Below are 16,962 nucleotides of genomic sequence, written 5' to 3' on the forward strand. Positions count from 1 at the left end.
TAGCTTTTTTTTTAAATACCAAATTCGTAACAATACTTTATAATGTGTTTGCGAAAGGCCATCAGCCTAAGTTTTCAATCTCTTTGCTGCTTTTTGCTCTTCAGTAGGTAAAATGAGATTAACCATGCTGGATTACGGTAAAGTGTGCTAGAGCTAGCCGCTTAAAACCCATTAGCCGCTGGTGTTGCTTTGACGCAACGGTCTAAATAAATGCGTATATAAATATAACTACCTAAAATATTTTATACCAGCAGATGGTTTTGTGTAGGGAATATTATGAAGATTATTTCTATAAAAATATCATTTTGTTTATAATAATTAATCTCATACTTTAAGCAAAATTTTCGACCGGGTATTTTTGCTGAAAATATTTAACGAAAGAATAGCCGTCTTTATGAGTGATCTATTTTTAGTCAAGGTCACCGTTTATCAGAACATTATATCAGGCAGATGTTTGTATTTGTGTTCGGAAGGAAGGGAAAACAGGTGTTGCGCTGACGCAACGTCAGCAGGAAACGGGTAGTCAGTCTCCTTTTTCACTCATTCCTTTCGACGTTCTGGTTGTTTAAAAATGCCTAGAACGAGGTATCTTACATTAGAAGAAGCCCTTCAAAGATTTTTTGATGAAGAAACAGATGATGATAATGTTAATAATGACGAGGATGAAACTGATATTGTTGTTGTTCCCCCAGAAATTGCAGAAGCTAGTGACGAAGAAGAAAGGAATGGCAGTGTTTTAAATAATGATAATGATATTTTACCAAATGATACTGCTGGAGAAGTTGAAATTCACGTAAGAAGTAAGTTTCAGCCTTCTAAAAGCAGTTATAGTGATACTAAAAAGTTTAAAAAGCAGAAGACTGAAATTTTGAAGTGGATAAAAAAGGAACTATTAGTTATGTCTCAGGAAAAACATGAAGAAAGAGATAGAAGAGAAATTATAAAAGACAAAATACAAGGTAAAACTAGTGCACAGATTTTCAATTTTCTTTTTGCTTTAGACATTTAGGTACTACTTTGGTAGACGGTTGCACGGATTTTTGGCGATTTACATTGGCTTAATTGTTGGCGCGGTTTTTACAGTCGTCAGCCATCCTGAAAAATGCTGTTTTTACGTATTTCACGCATAGTAAAGTATTCGAAACTTTAAAAAAATAAATATCGTTCAAAATAATGGATTAATTTTTTGTTGAAAACGGTGTTTTTTTAAGATGGCTGGCAAATGTTAATAAAGAGATTTACTAAGAGTATAAAATGCTAAAGTAAGGTTAAATTATTACTTTCATATAATAGAATAAAAACACCGCTATATAAAAACATTGCGCCAACATTTAATTGGAATAAAATATTACTTTAATTGAATATTGAATTAAAAACATTAACCAATGTTTAAAAGAATTAAATTTTTCAATTACTTAAATTCAAATCCTTTAAAATAAGTTTTATAAGATATAATTATTTAACATTAAAACATATGTGGCAATAAATATCTCAGGAATTTTTTAAAAAGTGTATTAATTTTTTAATAAAAATTGAAGTATACAATAATAAAGTAAAAGAAAAATATATGCTTACATTTTTTTAAGCATTTTATCTTAAGTATATTGATAAGTACCAGAAAAAAAAAAAAAAAAAAAAAAAAAAACGATTTTTATCTGTTATCCCCATCTTTCGCACTTCATTGAAGAAACAATTAGCGAGGTTTCCTCAAAAAATTTTTAATAAATTTCTTCTAAACCTTGTAACAATAAATAAATCCAGGTTGGCCAAAATAAGGTCTCAAACGGCAATTTTTTTTTGCCGATACCAATAATTCTTGGTAATTACCAATAACAACATTTATCTTCGAAACGGAGACATCCATTCGTTTTGAAATCTGAGGAATTCGAAGAGATGAATAATAAAATTTTAAAATGGCGCGGAAATGCACAAATATTCAGTAACCAATCAGGAAGCTGATTACATCACGCACAGAATTAAAATTATTTAAATAGTCATTCATAATAAAATCATATTTAAAAAATTGCAAAATTAAATTGTATTTTAATATTTAACAGCCATAAGTACTGTTTAAAACATTAGATAAATTTATAGATATTAAAACCAATTACTTTTAAAATAATGTGACGTCATTCATTACATCATTCACAACATAAAATTACATAAAATATCATAAACAATAAAATTTTTATTTCAAATAAAAATGCAAAATGAAATTCATTTTTATTATTTTGAAGTCATAAATAATATTTAAAACACGGAATTTATGCATAATAAAAGGCATTATTTTTTAAATAAAATGACAACAAAGTATCGGTTACCATAAATAACTTGTCCAGCAATGGGTTTACCATAAGTCGTATCGCTCGCCAAAAAATATCGCTAAAATCCATGCAACCGTCTACCAAAGTAGCACCGACATTTACGCTGTTCTTACTTATAGACAAATATATATGCTCAGAAAAAAAAAAAAAAAAAAAAAAAAAAAAACAAGAAGAATTTTAAGAGAAACGAAACAACTGAAACAATGGATGTTTTTTCTGTAGTATTGCGTTTCACCGAGAGAAGTAAAAAAATCGCGCGATCTGAAAAAGTAACAATTAACTTAATTGTGTAAAGGATTTTAATAAATTTTAAACAACTTGTTTAGCAGCAGTTTAATTAGCCATTATGTGCGTGTAAGTTTTTCTATGCAATGTAACACTTTTCTGTAAAAAAAAAAAAAAAAAAAAAAAAAAATCTGAAATGTTTCAGATTTTAAATTACGTCCAAAGGGCCGTTTTTTAACATTTTGTGTGTTACCTTTCTTTATTAAATATCATGTTCCTCGCACTTAAACCATAAGATCCAGTGCAACAGCAATATCGCAAAATAGTTTTAAAACGAGCATATCTTTAGAATTTCCGATACAGAGACTCACGCGCTGGAGATAAAAATTTTTTTTCTGCGCAACGTTGCCATTGCTCGCTTTGAAATCCTTGAGTTTGTTAATCAAAAATTCGTCAACGTTTTAAAAAATAGGAAATCGATCATAAAACAAATTTCAAATTTCAAATTTGGTCTTCCACATGCTCATATTCGTTGGAGGATTACGTTATTCAAAATTCGATGACTCTATGTACCGCTATTTTATGACAATGTGAGAAATATACATACATTTACGCAGATTTTCATTATTTAATTTCTTCAAATATAATGCAGGACTCTAACATTTTATGGCAACAGTTTGAAAAGTGAACCGACATTTATCCGTCCGACGCAAAATGCCAAAACGAAACTAATAGTCCTTCGGGATTCAAATCCCTTTGGACTAAAGAAAACAAAAAAACAAACAAAAAAAAAAAAAAAAAAAAAAAAAAATAAAATAAAATAAAATAAAAAAAATAAAAAACAAAATTTGAAATGTTTCAGATTTTAAATTACGTCCAAAGGGCCGTTTTTTAACATTTTGTGTGTTACCTTTCTTTATTAAATATCATGTTCCTCGCACTTAAACCATAAGATCCAGTGCAACAGCAATATCGCAAAATAGTTTTAAAACGAGCATATCTTTAGAATTTACGATACAGAGACTCACGCGCTGGAGATAAAAATGTTTTTTCTGCACAACGTTGCCATTGCTCGCTTTGAAATCCTTGAGTTTGTTAATCAAAAATTCGTCAAAGTTTTAAAAAATAGGAAATCGATCATAAAACAAATTTCAAATTTCAAATTTGGTCTTCCACATGCTCATATTCGTTGGAGGATTACGTTATTCAAAATTCGATGACTCTATGTACCGTTGTTTTATCACAATACGAGAAATATACATACATTTATGCAGATTTTTCATTATTTAATTTCTTCAAATATAATGCAGGACTCTAACATTTTGTGGCAACAGTTTGAAAAGTGAACCGACATTTATGAGTCCGACGCAATATGCCAAAACGAAACTAATAGTCCTTCGGGATTCAAATCCCTTTGGACTAAAAAACAGAATTTATTGCGTCTGAAGCCTATATGAGAAAATTTATTGGAATATTATTACTTACAGGATATCATTCTTTACCTCAAGAAAAAATCTGATGTGTACACCACATCACTTCCTTGTACGGAATATTAAATTATACGCATTTTTTTCTTGAATTTCATTTAAATTGATTGGATTGAATTAAACCTACTTCGTCGACAGCGCATAAACCACAAATGCACTCTTTGAAATTCACTATATTTTTTTACTATAACGACACTCTGAATGCACAAAATTTATATCATTTGAAGAATTATCGTTGCCACATGTTCTATTCAAATACTATAATAAAGCTAAAACGATGTATGAAAGAAATTAAGCAAACAGAACAGAAAAGAAACAGTTTTTCACAGACGATTTAGTATTTCTCATTCAATTAATTCAGTTCTCACTTCGCGACAAGGCAAAAATACATAAAAACTCAAAATATCTGCATTAAAAATAAAGAATTAAATCTTAAACACTTATTTCCTCGAAAAATTTCCAGAAAGGATTGCGCATGGTTTAATTCGCAATAATAAATGAAGGCGTTATTTTTGTGTTGCGAAGCTTAGTCTCTCTAGATTGGCAACAAATCTACAATTCTGGTGTTTCAAATGTAAACAAATATGTCCGCCTTGTTATTTAAAACTTAACCGCACTTAAACAGCTTTTAAATTGTTGATAATTGTACAAATGTTGCTTCCAGAATTACGGAAGGCATAAAAACCTTAACCGGAAGATAAGAACAACATAATTCAATCATTTTTAAAGCAAAAGATGTACAATTTACAAACATATAAGAGTAAAGAAACTGAGATCACAGGTCTGGTTAACAGAGTGAATATATATATATATATATATATATATATATATATATACGTTTGGTACGGCCGATTGCAACCAAAATACGAGGTGCACATCTACATGTTATAGCAGTCCTATATATAAAATTTCAACGTTCTGAGGCTACTCGTTTTTGAGTTATGCGAGATACGTGCGTACATATGTTCGTACAGACGCCACGAAAAATTCTCTTCAGAATTAATTTTAAAGCAGTTTTATAATTTTTTGGAGGAAAAGAATCTTTTATTATGTCCTTACGTACAGATATCACGCAAAAACATCGTTAAATTGCATTCGATAGCGGTCCAAATGGATATTTTCGTTGAAATATGTTGCCTTAAACTTTTCGCGATTACAATACTTCCTTTTTACTTCGTACAAGGAAGTAAAAATGTATTGGTCTTTTGATAAGGACATTTCTGTTCCTGTTGTACGAGAATCGATATCACGTTTGCAGTACAGGAATATGAAGCAGAATTTGCATTTGACAATGGTCAAATTGGCAATACTGATACATTATATGAGGTAAGACCGTATCTAAACTTACTAAATATCACCTTTTTATACTACTGGAAATATAAAGTCTCTTTTAGATTTCAGACTCGAGAATGCATTATTCATTTTGCAAACTCTTATTGAGAGCGTAGAATCAGCCAGGAATAGATCAGCAACAGGAAGACCTAGTAAATTCAGTATTCAAAAACCATCGCATGGAGATGGTAGATATTTTATCGTAAAGTCGTTGATAATAAAAGACTTTGTTGTAAAGAGTACTATAGCCAGACTGTTTAGAGATGCAAAGTATGTAATGTAGCTTTACATCATGATTGTATTCAAGCTTTTCATGCTTGAATCTTTCAATTGAAATAATCTGTATTTGTAAAAGAAATACAATGTATATTTTAATACTAAATTAATTACAAGTAAAGTGATTTGTAGATTTATAATACGTTATACAGCTAAAAAGTAATCCTGCGCTCCACTCAAAAGAAACATCACACGAGTACAATCCTACTCACTAAACATCCGTTGCGCGAACGCAACACTCACGTGTTCCACAGGTGAGAGCATTTTTTTTTTATTTTCAATGTAAATTTATGTTATAAATGCTTAATTTAATATTTGTTATTATTTTCATGAGAAAAGAAACATTCCTTTTAGTTTTGGCGGTTAATGGGTTAAGGGGAAGGTTGATTTCATGGAGGAGATTTTAACGGAAACTGGCTACACGTTAAACATGGGGAAACGCCCATGCAGCCAGACGATTCGCGGAAAAGTCGAACCCCAGTCCGAATTACCAGTGTTCAGTGACTTTACCTCGTGGCTGCTGGCGGGTCTCCTCAGAAATATAGAGTACACAGTCTGTAGCTTTATAAATGGCTTTAAGCAGCTGGGTTTGAGAAATCGTCGTATTGTAAGTGAATACTTTTCCATCTCATCGAAGTCAAATAATGGAATGAGTGGCTGGTATGCATGTTACATATGGGAAAAATCATGTAAACGCCCATACGACCAGCTCGTTCCGTCTGGAATGGAAACCATTTCTCAACTACAGGCGAACCAGGTCGAACTACCAATGTTCAGTGACATTACGGTTCGGGCAGCAGTGGGCCAGACCATGTTGAACCAGAAAAGTTTTGCATTTGAAATGCAGCCGCACATAAATTTTGTCCTCATAAGACAAACAAAGTATAATGTATACACTAGCAGTACAGATTTTCCTTAACTAAATAAGATAATTACTTTTCAACTACTTCAGCACAACTGCAACAATAGTGAATTTAGATTAAGTAGAGTATAACATAAATGATTTCTGAGCAAATTATATTGTATTCATTGTTTTGTGTAATTCTACTTAATAGTTGTAAACACAGATGCATAAAAATTACTGACTCTAATAAACGTAAGCAATTGTTATTATCATACTAATCTCTATGTACTGCACCATAAATTTAATTTATTAGGAATACGCTGAGTAATAACTATAAAGAGTAATTTTCATTCTTTCAAATTCGGGGTTTTAGTTTCGATTGCAAAAACGTTCGGAGGCATTTTTATAGTGTGATTACGTTACTTTAGAAATGACTGGATCAATTCTAAATATGCGTCTCTGAGTTAAAGATTAATAGTATTAAATTATGCTATTTGAAATAAAATGGTTTGTACGTGGATAAAGAGTCAAACATAAATTGTTTAAGGTGTACATTAGATTATTCGTTTATAAGCTAACTTCAATCGATTCATCGCTGTACGGTGGTGCATGACCGTCTCATGGGAATAAAAATTAACATTTACTTATCCTTAAATACTCATAAAACTGAATAATGGTTTCCCATGTCGGCAGTTATAATGCACAAGCTCCAAGCGAAATCCTACGAGAATTACTAATGTTCGTCTGAATTGTAATTAGGAATTTCAATTAAAAGTCTGATCAAACATTTAGCGCATATTGCATTTGAGTAAAATATAAATTATCATTGTAACGTTAGAAGTTGTGATCAGTAATAGCAAAAGGTGATTATTTCGAAAGAGTAATATTGCCACTAATGGGTTCTCAGCAGGTATTAGTAAAATGAATGACAGTTAAGTGATAAGCATACCATAGGAGGTATAATTTCCTGGTATTGTAATGGCTTCTAAAATAAAATAATTATATTTTAATCAATTAAAGGCAATCGACTGGTTATGTTTAGATTTCCTTGCCTCTCATAACAGTTGATATACATGCAGATTCTAAAATATATGACAAAGATGTAAAGGCGGGTATAAGAAACTGAATTATGAATATTTAGTAACGAAATGTATATGAGGAAAAGTTTCGCGTAAATGCTGGCATATTAGGAAACCATGAACAACAACTCAGAAACTCTGGTAAAGTCGAAACAAAAAAAAAACCCTTTAATGATTCAGTTCTTACAACAAGCGCTTGTGCCTCCGACCACCAATGGTGATACAAGAATTTATGTGACGGCACATGGTTTGGCGTATATTAGATTGTTAGCAAAGGTCTCAAGCATTTCACTCACATTTCCAGTAACAGCTATAACCTAACCACTAAATCTTCGTAGGAATCAATGGGACTTTCATAGTTTATGTTTTAGCTCTTTGTTGAACGATAACAGCTCAGACGGCATTTCATTCAAACGCCCACAACCGCCCCAAACGGCTGAAATTCCGGCATTGGTTTCTTTCCTACTCTAAGCTATGCAGTAGCAGGTGCAGTTTCCTGAAATACATTGTAGCAGTTTATTGCAGACATCTCGTCCTAAGTGATTTATTTGTGTTTATCATCTTTATTTGTTAGAAGTAGAAAGGATATCATTTGAAAACTACATTCCTCTTTATACATTAGTGGATGGCAAGTGGAGGAAATTGCTGTGACTGTCGAAACCCATTTCGCGCGGTTCTGTGTATTTAGCGAAGGCTTCAGTTTTCAAAGAGTTAATGTAACCCCAAAAGAGAAATCCGTCCATGTCCAAATCTCATGATCGTAGTGACCAAGAAACTTATCCATCACAACCGTTCCAGAAGACTCCGCAAGTAGCGTGAGGTAATATCTGAATTTAATACTGAAGTGAGGTGGTATCAAACAGTCTTTGAACTACATTCGTGTGCGAGTAGCTGGATAATATTTGGAAAGTTACGGCAAGATATCTTGCAAAATGCTGTTGTACGTGTGGCCATTCAAGTGACTAAGTAGAACTGCACGGTCCTACTATGTAATTACACATAATTGCCAACCCAAATACCAATGGAGAATATTTTCTAGTTGACGTGTGTCTTGTGCCATGTGAATTATTATGCCCCGTCCCAAACTGTGGTTGTGAAACAGGCTGAACTTAAGAACGTAGCTTCATTAGTGATTAACATGAAGGAAAGGGAATCAGAATTTGATACAGCTTGCTGTTAATACTAGCAGACAAAACTAACATGCAGAGGGTAATCGTTCAATTTCAACACCTTCACTCTCTGTCTATAAAATGAATTCATTTCTGCCTCATTTAAAGTCTCTCAATTAGTTGATAGCTCACAAGTAACACATGTTCAACAGCTCTTGTGTTTTTTGCACTGTTATTGCGAAATGTATGTTTAACGGTTTCTTCTGGTACAGGGATTAAGCTTAATCTTCCCCTACCCACATCTTGCTGTTTGCAACCACTGAAAGATCAACTGTTTCACGACTCTCGGCTAATACGTTTAAACGCTTGATGATTGGCAGCTGTCAACTGGGGAATATGGTTCTATCCATACGCTTGCTCGGTTTCCAAGCATATGCGTAGAAAGAATCAAAGAAAAGAACCACCTGCTCGGTTTCCGTTTCGCAGCATGGCGGACATATCCCGCGGTCATGTATCTAATGCCGCTCGAAATATTCACGGAAAATAACGACTTACGCCAGTGGACCGTTTTCATATTCTCGTCTGAAACGTGCACTCTAAAACCTCAATACTTCATTCCCACATGTATATTCCATTATAAATTTTACTTATTTCCTTTCCCTCTACCTGCCTTTACAATTTCCAGTTTTATCGAAGCATGAGAAAACTTTGAGAATAAAACACTTAACTCTTTGTGCATTTTTTTTCTTTTAAATATTTTAAAATCTATAATATAAGATTCATAAAAATCTTTCAATTCAAAACTGCACTAAAATTAGTTTCGATGTAGTGCAAGAGAATATGTAGCTGAAATAGAAACGTACAGAAATGTACACCTCGGCGCAGCTATTTTTAAATGATTCCACCCAATACTATGAAATCGCTTTCATGAAAACAGGATCTTCCATGAAGAAGGAAAGGCAAATTGGCAATTTTTTGTTCCCTCCTGATCAAAGAATATCTAAAATTATAGTTCAGATTACCTTTGGATTTTGAGTAAAATGAACATGGTCCTATTTCTCTTGGCTTTATTGAACATGATGATGACTCTATCTTAAACAAGCCCGTTTGGAAGATGAAGGGATTGGGGCATAGACCATTTGTTCTCTCCCATGAAGTTCTGGCTGTACTACTGCTGCATGTAAGTCGTTAAGCTTACATGCTGCAGTAGTACAGCTATTTTTATATCCTTTTGAAGGCTGAAAATCTGAAATAAATTTGCCTGTATTCATTTCACAGTTTGTTGAAGCCAGCAATAAAAAAACATTGTCTTCGGAAGGAATTGCTGGTCTTTGCTAAATGATTAACTCCTTGAAAATAATTTTCAAATTATTGACATAACACTTTGAGCGTTATTGAATTTCTGAACAACCTAAATTTGTTTGCCATATGGTGGGTTAACATAAAAATGTTAATTGCCACCCTCGAGTCTACCAATTAAGGGTCAATTTTGCCCTTCACACAAATGCTACCTTTGAGCCATAACTAATGAAACCGCATTAAAAAACACCGGACAACCGAATTTTAATATGAAATTATTGCACTGCATGTTTAAATTGCTTAATTGCTTATTTGATGAGTTAATTAACGCTTAAAAATCCAATTTTGGTTTCAGATACCTTAGCAGCTGTTCAGATATGTAAATAATTGCATCACTAGAAAATGGTTGAAAAATATAATCAATAAGCATAATGTTTTTAGATGAAGTAGTATAGAATTCGGATCGAAAACGTAAGATTATACGTTATATTGTCTGTAAAAGAAGACATTTCTCATGTTGCCATCGTTTACAAAAATTTTTACTTCATTTTTAATACTGATGTAGTTACTTAAATGGATATCAGAAGTTCTATTATAAATTGCAGAGGTAAAAAATAATATAAAATTTCCTACATAAGTTTCATTTATGATTTATTTTGTCTCCAGGAGCAGACCGTTTCTTTTTTACAGCAAAACCAAAGGCATATTAGTGAGGTAGATTTCCTGAAAATCATTTTTAAGGGTAATGAAACGAAATTAAGCATGTACTGACGATGTCGTAGATAAATTTTTGGCTGTTGGTTTTAAGCTGGATTTGTTTAGAATCATGATCATAAGCAATAGTCGTTTTAAATAAGCGGGCATAGTGTTATCATATTAGTGGCTCCCAAAGCAGTTTTATGCGGTCCGGGATTACGTTTCAGTTATGTATGTGTTGCAAATACAGTGATAATAGTTTTAGAGAGATGACGATATGAATTGAGTTTATGTAATTACAATGGAAATGAAAAAAAGAATGAATACGTTTGGGCTTTGACACTGTATGAGGCCACGAGACTAGGGTAAAAATGGGAGAATTTGCCACGACGGTACAATCTGTAAATTTAGCTTGCCAATCGAAACTGGTAAACTAAATTCGTGTTTTCCAATTACGGATATTTTGTATATTTTCCGGTAAAGTTATTTAGTAGTTAATTCAACGTACTGGAATTATCTGAAATTAATTTCAGTTTGAAAAATTAAATATTTATCTATCATTAGTGTGTGTTTTAGTTACGAAGTACAAAACAGTCAATAGAAATTTCATGTAGGTACCAACTCTTCAGATAGAAAATGAACTTCAGATTGAATTTTTCCTTTTTGTTTCTATTATTATTATTAATGTTTGTTTTGAAAACTATTCAGTAAGAAAATCTGAAGTTTAGTTTATATTTTTTGTCTGTTATTTGTAAAAAATGTTTCTAAATTTTGTTGAAAGTATGCTCTAGCCCGTCATCTGTTTTCAAATTATGTACTCGGCCCACATGAAACTTGAGTTTGAGTCAATTGAACTAGTTAATATAAAATTTTATTTATGTTCCTTTGAAAGATATATTGTTTAACTTCACTGCTAGCCACCCAAAATGCAACACTGCAAGCAGGACAAGAAGTATCAAAGCGAAATTTATTTCAGAAATTTCACATAGTATCAATGTTAATTGCTTTGAAATATAGCTATCTTTAAAGTGAGGAAGACGAGAAAATTAGTCAGTAAGTTTGTTGCTTCCACACGGTTTCGGTTAACGGTTTCTACACGCAGCGGTATTGAGTAAAACAGGCTTTGGATGTATTTTGGGGGAATGACAGCCTAATGCGGCCTCTACATGTAGCCATAGGCTCATCTGGTGGACGCGCGGGTGTGGCATGCCGGTGTACGCGTTTTCGAATTATTAGCCAGACATGTTCTATAGGCGATAGATTTGGAGAATCGACAGGTCAGGATAAATATGCCGTATGGTGGGTTAACAAGAAAGCTGCAACATGTGGCACGCATTTTCCCATGTGGCCGATAGCAAGACCTGAAGGCAAGGAAAGAGAACAAACTCCAAAATCTAATTCAGAAGTCAAACAATAAAAATCAGCGTTATATTTTCGAAATTGTCACAGAACTAGTTTCGATGGTTTTACCGAGCCATCATCCTCAGCTGCAAAACCGCAAATGAACAAGATAGGAAATAATAGATAGGATAAGAAAGCCTGGACACGAATAATCAAGTGGCGCCATCTGTTGATGAAAGCAGAACTAAAACATAATTTTTTAAAGGCCGAAGGCAAAGTTGGATTGGAATTAGGATCGTTAACTAGAACAGAAAGATTTTTTTGAATGTGAAATGTCTCTAGAAAATCCAGTTCTCCAATGGAAGATGTTTCTTGAATAATTTTGGCAGTAGAAAAATTGAAAGTAGGATTTTCTGACCAACAATGTTGAGCAACAGAAGACTTCTGTGTTTCCTTTTTTCTAACATATGCCTCATGTTCCTTGACGCAAAATTTTAAGGCTCTCTTAGTTTGGCCAATGTAAATCAACCACACTGGCAAGCTCCCAAGCGCGATAGTGAATAGCGACGCTGACTGTCACAGAGAAGGGACTTGGTTCGAATCCTGGAGAAGGCATGGATGTTTGTAAATGTATAGTGCCTGTGTGGTATGGGAGCACAAAAATACGGCGAGCCGAAAGCCCTCTCGAGAGGTTAGTGTAGGGAAAGAGAAGTAAGAGATCCTCGGAACTGTCCCTCCAGAGTGCTCTGCATCAAACTTAGGGGCGGAGCCGAGTAAAGTCGTACTGTCCCCTGTATAGTGCTCAAGGCTCTTACCAACGACAGGCGCAAGGCATTACTACTAATATTATTTATTATAATATAATATTATTCCGATAAACCGAAAGTTTATTGCAAAAATAATGCAACTGGTCATGCAGTCCTGAATACTAGAAATATTTACCTCAAGATCGCGATATTAGAATGAAAATTTGATTATTTAACAAATAAACTTTTCACGAAATTTGAAAAGTTTTTAAAATTAAAAGTTGAAAATTTTGAAATGAACTTGGTTAGCAAGAATACATTCATTAAAGTTTTAAGGTGGAATAATGTGATTTAACATTTAATGTTTCGGTAATAATTTTTGCACGCAACATTAAATATTATCTAATACTTACAGAGACAGATTCCTCAACGTAGTTCCCTGCAGATTTTACAAATTCTGAAGAACTCCGAGTAGATGACAATTACTCTACATTACGCTTCACAGCGCACAGATACAACATGCTGAATAAATTTAGATTGCCTGCAATATTTTCGAAGATAATAAAAATTAATAAATTGCATTTGAATTCCTTGTTTTAGTGATTTTCCGTAGTGATAATTTTAGTGATACTTATATAAACATTATTACGTTTCAAGACGCAATTTTAACATATAAATGGGTAATTAATTTGATTAATGTGATAATTAATTTGATAAGTAAACACTGAAATCCCATTCACAGGTATTATGTTATATGCAGTTACAGCATTATTTGGTAAATTTTCTCTTCATTTCTTCTGAAGCTACTTAGGAATTTGTAAATAAATTTCAATAGGAATCGTTAAGCAAAGAACATATCCTACTACACGTCTTCCTCTACCTTAGGGCCCACCAGCGGCCGAGCGGTAAAGTCGCTGAACACTGGTAGTTCGGTCCGAGGTTCGAATCCCGCGAACGGGTTGTCTGCATGGGTGTTTTCGTGGTTTTGCCCATGTGTAACATGTTTACGAGCCAGTTTCCCTTAGAAAGTTCTCCACGAAGGCACCCCTCCCTTTAGGCAGATAGCCCTAGTGAGCTTTGCCATACTTAAATACACCACCACACCTTCCTCTACCTTAATTATTTGCCTTGTTCAGTAAGCCCCTTCTTTCAAGTCATGCATATTTTCCTTCATTAAATTGTACTTAGTTACTTATGCCTTTTTCCTAACAAAATGCTAAGTCCTGATTGAACTCTTATTACAATAACGGTGTTCTGTATAAACGTGATTCCTTTCAATCTAAATAGTAGAAGACAACAAAGGAAATAACTCTCCAAAATGCAGACGCAAACGCCTTAAGTAACTGAATAATTTATTCAAGGAGATAAGCTGAACACAATGACTAAAGTATCCCATTTTCGCATCTCATTCTGTGACACAAGAAAAACGGGAAATGCAGTGTACGCAAGACAGGATCTCTGTCGTCTCATCGCAGCTTTTTCCCTTTACTCAAATCTCTTGGGACAAAAAACGTAATCAACGACTAGAAAAGTATATCTCAGACGTTATTTCTGGAACTAACCCTGAAGGTGCCATCTACTTCGGCTCTGAAAAAGGATTTCTAGCAATTCTACATGTTCAGGAAACTTTTATCTTCAAAACATTTTTCTTCTTCTTATAGATGTTAAGAGATAACATGACTTTCGCATATATTAAGAGTTAAACTCAGATGCTGAATGCCTGGTCTAGAAATCTTAGCGCAATAAGAAGTAAAATCAGTTTCTACGTTCATTTCTGAAAGTTCTTAAAATCATCAGTAATTACTATGATAATAAACTAATTATTCGTGTTGGTTTGTAAACAGAAATTTCGGATAGAGCATTTCAGAATATTTTGCTTAACATTCTGAAGAAAGAGATCCGAAATTTTAGATAAATATAGTTTATAACAGTCATGTTTGAAAATGTTTCTTTGGAAAGAAAGTAATTATAAATATAATTAAAATATGTATGCATACCCAAAACAAAAATACTCATGTAAATACGTATGCAAAAATTACGTAAACAAAATTTAATTTGCAATAGTCCTCCAATACTTTGTTTTAATGTGAGCATTTCTTCTTTCTGTCCTAAGAATAGTAAGTGCTTATAATAAACCTCTCTTACAAAAGCCTCTCATTTCAAAATTAATAGCAGTCACATGACTCTTTAATAAAACTTATAATGCAAATAACTTATGCAAGTTAATAACTGTTTTAGAGAATTATATTTTACTCAATCAAAACTAACTCTTTTGGCAGCTCTTAACATTTTTCATGTTATTTCATTTTGAATGTGTTATATTTTTTGCTTGTACTTCTCTCCTGCTAAATTACAACGCTTACTCTGCTTAAAATGTATTTCTGTATAATGCAATATGCTTTACTCTGCTTAAAATGTATTTAAAAATTTTATCGGTATCGAAGTAGTTTCAAATTTGTAGTTTTCAAAAACAAGCGCTTATTGCTTTTATTTACTTATGCATACTTATTACAATGTTTATTTAATGAGAAATGAAGAGGACTAAAAAGGTAATAAATTCCGAACGAAATCCACAAAGACATGAAAAAAAATTAAATTTAAATTCCGAGGCGTCTCTTTTCGCCTATTTTGAATTTTGTTTTTTTGCTCTTCCAACGAAGATAAGTTGCCACATTTTTTTACGTTGATTAATATTTATTCTAGTTAACATTTCTTTCTAGTAGACATGACATGTTCCTTCCCTTGATTTTGTAATCAAGAGAATCAAGAGATTTGTACGCTATAATTTGAATTTTAATATTAGTAAACTGTATGTAATATTAGTAAAACTAGCACGAGCACCTCTGTATGGATAGAGGTGTTCGAGCTTGCACTAATCTGCTCCGATATTAATTCTAGGACAAAATCCTCGACCGGATCGTCACTTGAGACGAAAAGTGCAGTCAACAATACAGGCGGAAAAGGGTATTGGTCGGTGCCCGGTGTAACTGTCAACAGCGTAACAAAGCGCAATTTGACTAACAAAAAGATCATATTTTGAATCTGATGGAAATGCCATGGTATTATCCACAAAGATTATCTGGAAAAAGGTAAAACCATCAACAGTAAGTTATGCAGCGAGATGCTAGTCCGTGTTGACGTTGCTATCAAGGAAAATGTCGAAATGAGTTCTGACGCAAAAAGTAATGTTTCATCAACATTATACAAGACCAAATGTGTCTACATTGTCCGGCTGGACTCTGTACGGACTCGAAATGGATCTTTTGCCGCACCCTCCATATAATCCCAACATCGCTTCTTCGGACATCTACCTTTTTTCACACCTGCAGCTACATCTTGTTGGTATTATCTTGCATTCTGCACAGGACGTTCGAAATGAAGTTGATCTGTTTTCGGACTCGCGGCCACCAAGTTTCTGGGCCGAAGGCTTTGAAAAACTGCCAAAACGTTGGCAGGAAGTCATAGATTTGGATGGTGATTACTACCCGCACTAAATGTATTGCTTTCATGTTTTTTCCCTAACTTCATTTAGAATGTTTTTTTTTTTTGCGAAGTTCGTTACATATATTTTGGAGCTTCAGATTTAGCATTTTTGAAAGGATTATTATTTTTTTTTCTTTTCTTGGTATTATTCTTACTAAAATTACTGCACCTTTAGGCTACTGTTCAGTTTCAGGGCTTGTTTGAGCTTATTTTTTCACTTTTTTTCCGCTTTATATACAGGGTGTCTCAGTACCAAAACATAGAAATCACCACAAATGAAAAGACGCCATGCATGTGAATATACCTTAATAAAGGTAACTGAGGGCAAAGGAGATAGTTAAAGTGTCCTCCACGAATAGCAATGCGTGCTTCACATCTTCGGCTTATGGAGTTATGAATATTGTGAAATGCAAAACTCCGAATTAGTATAATCATCAATCCTACTATCGCTGTGTTCGTGTGTAAAAAGCTTCCCTGAGAAAACGCTTGGTGCTTCGTTACCTACCAGTTAAATTTCTGAATAAATTTGTAATAATTATCAATGTAATTCGAAAGGATTCTGTACATAAGAAAACTGTTTATGAGTACTTAAGTTTAGTGAAGTATTTAAAATATATCATTCAAAGGCTTTCCAAGACTTTTTCTCAGAAATGAAATATTAAAGAAAAAAAAATAAATTTTTACTTATATTACAACAGTGTTATATATTAATTGATATCAA

The sequence above is a fragment of the Stegodyphus dumicola genome, chromosome 3, assembly GCF_044657685.1.
Source record: "Stegodyphus dumicola isolate Sdum_Otavi_A_Nest chromosome 3, ASM4465768v1".
NCBI classification, from domain to species: domain Eukaryota; kingdom Metazoa; phylum Arthropoda; class Arachnida; order Araneae; family Eresidae; genus Stegodyphus; species Stegodyphus dumicola.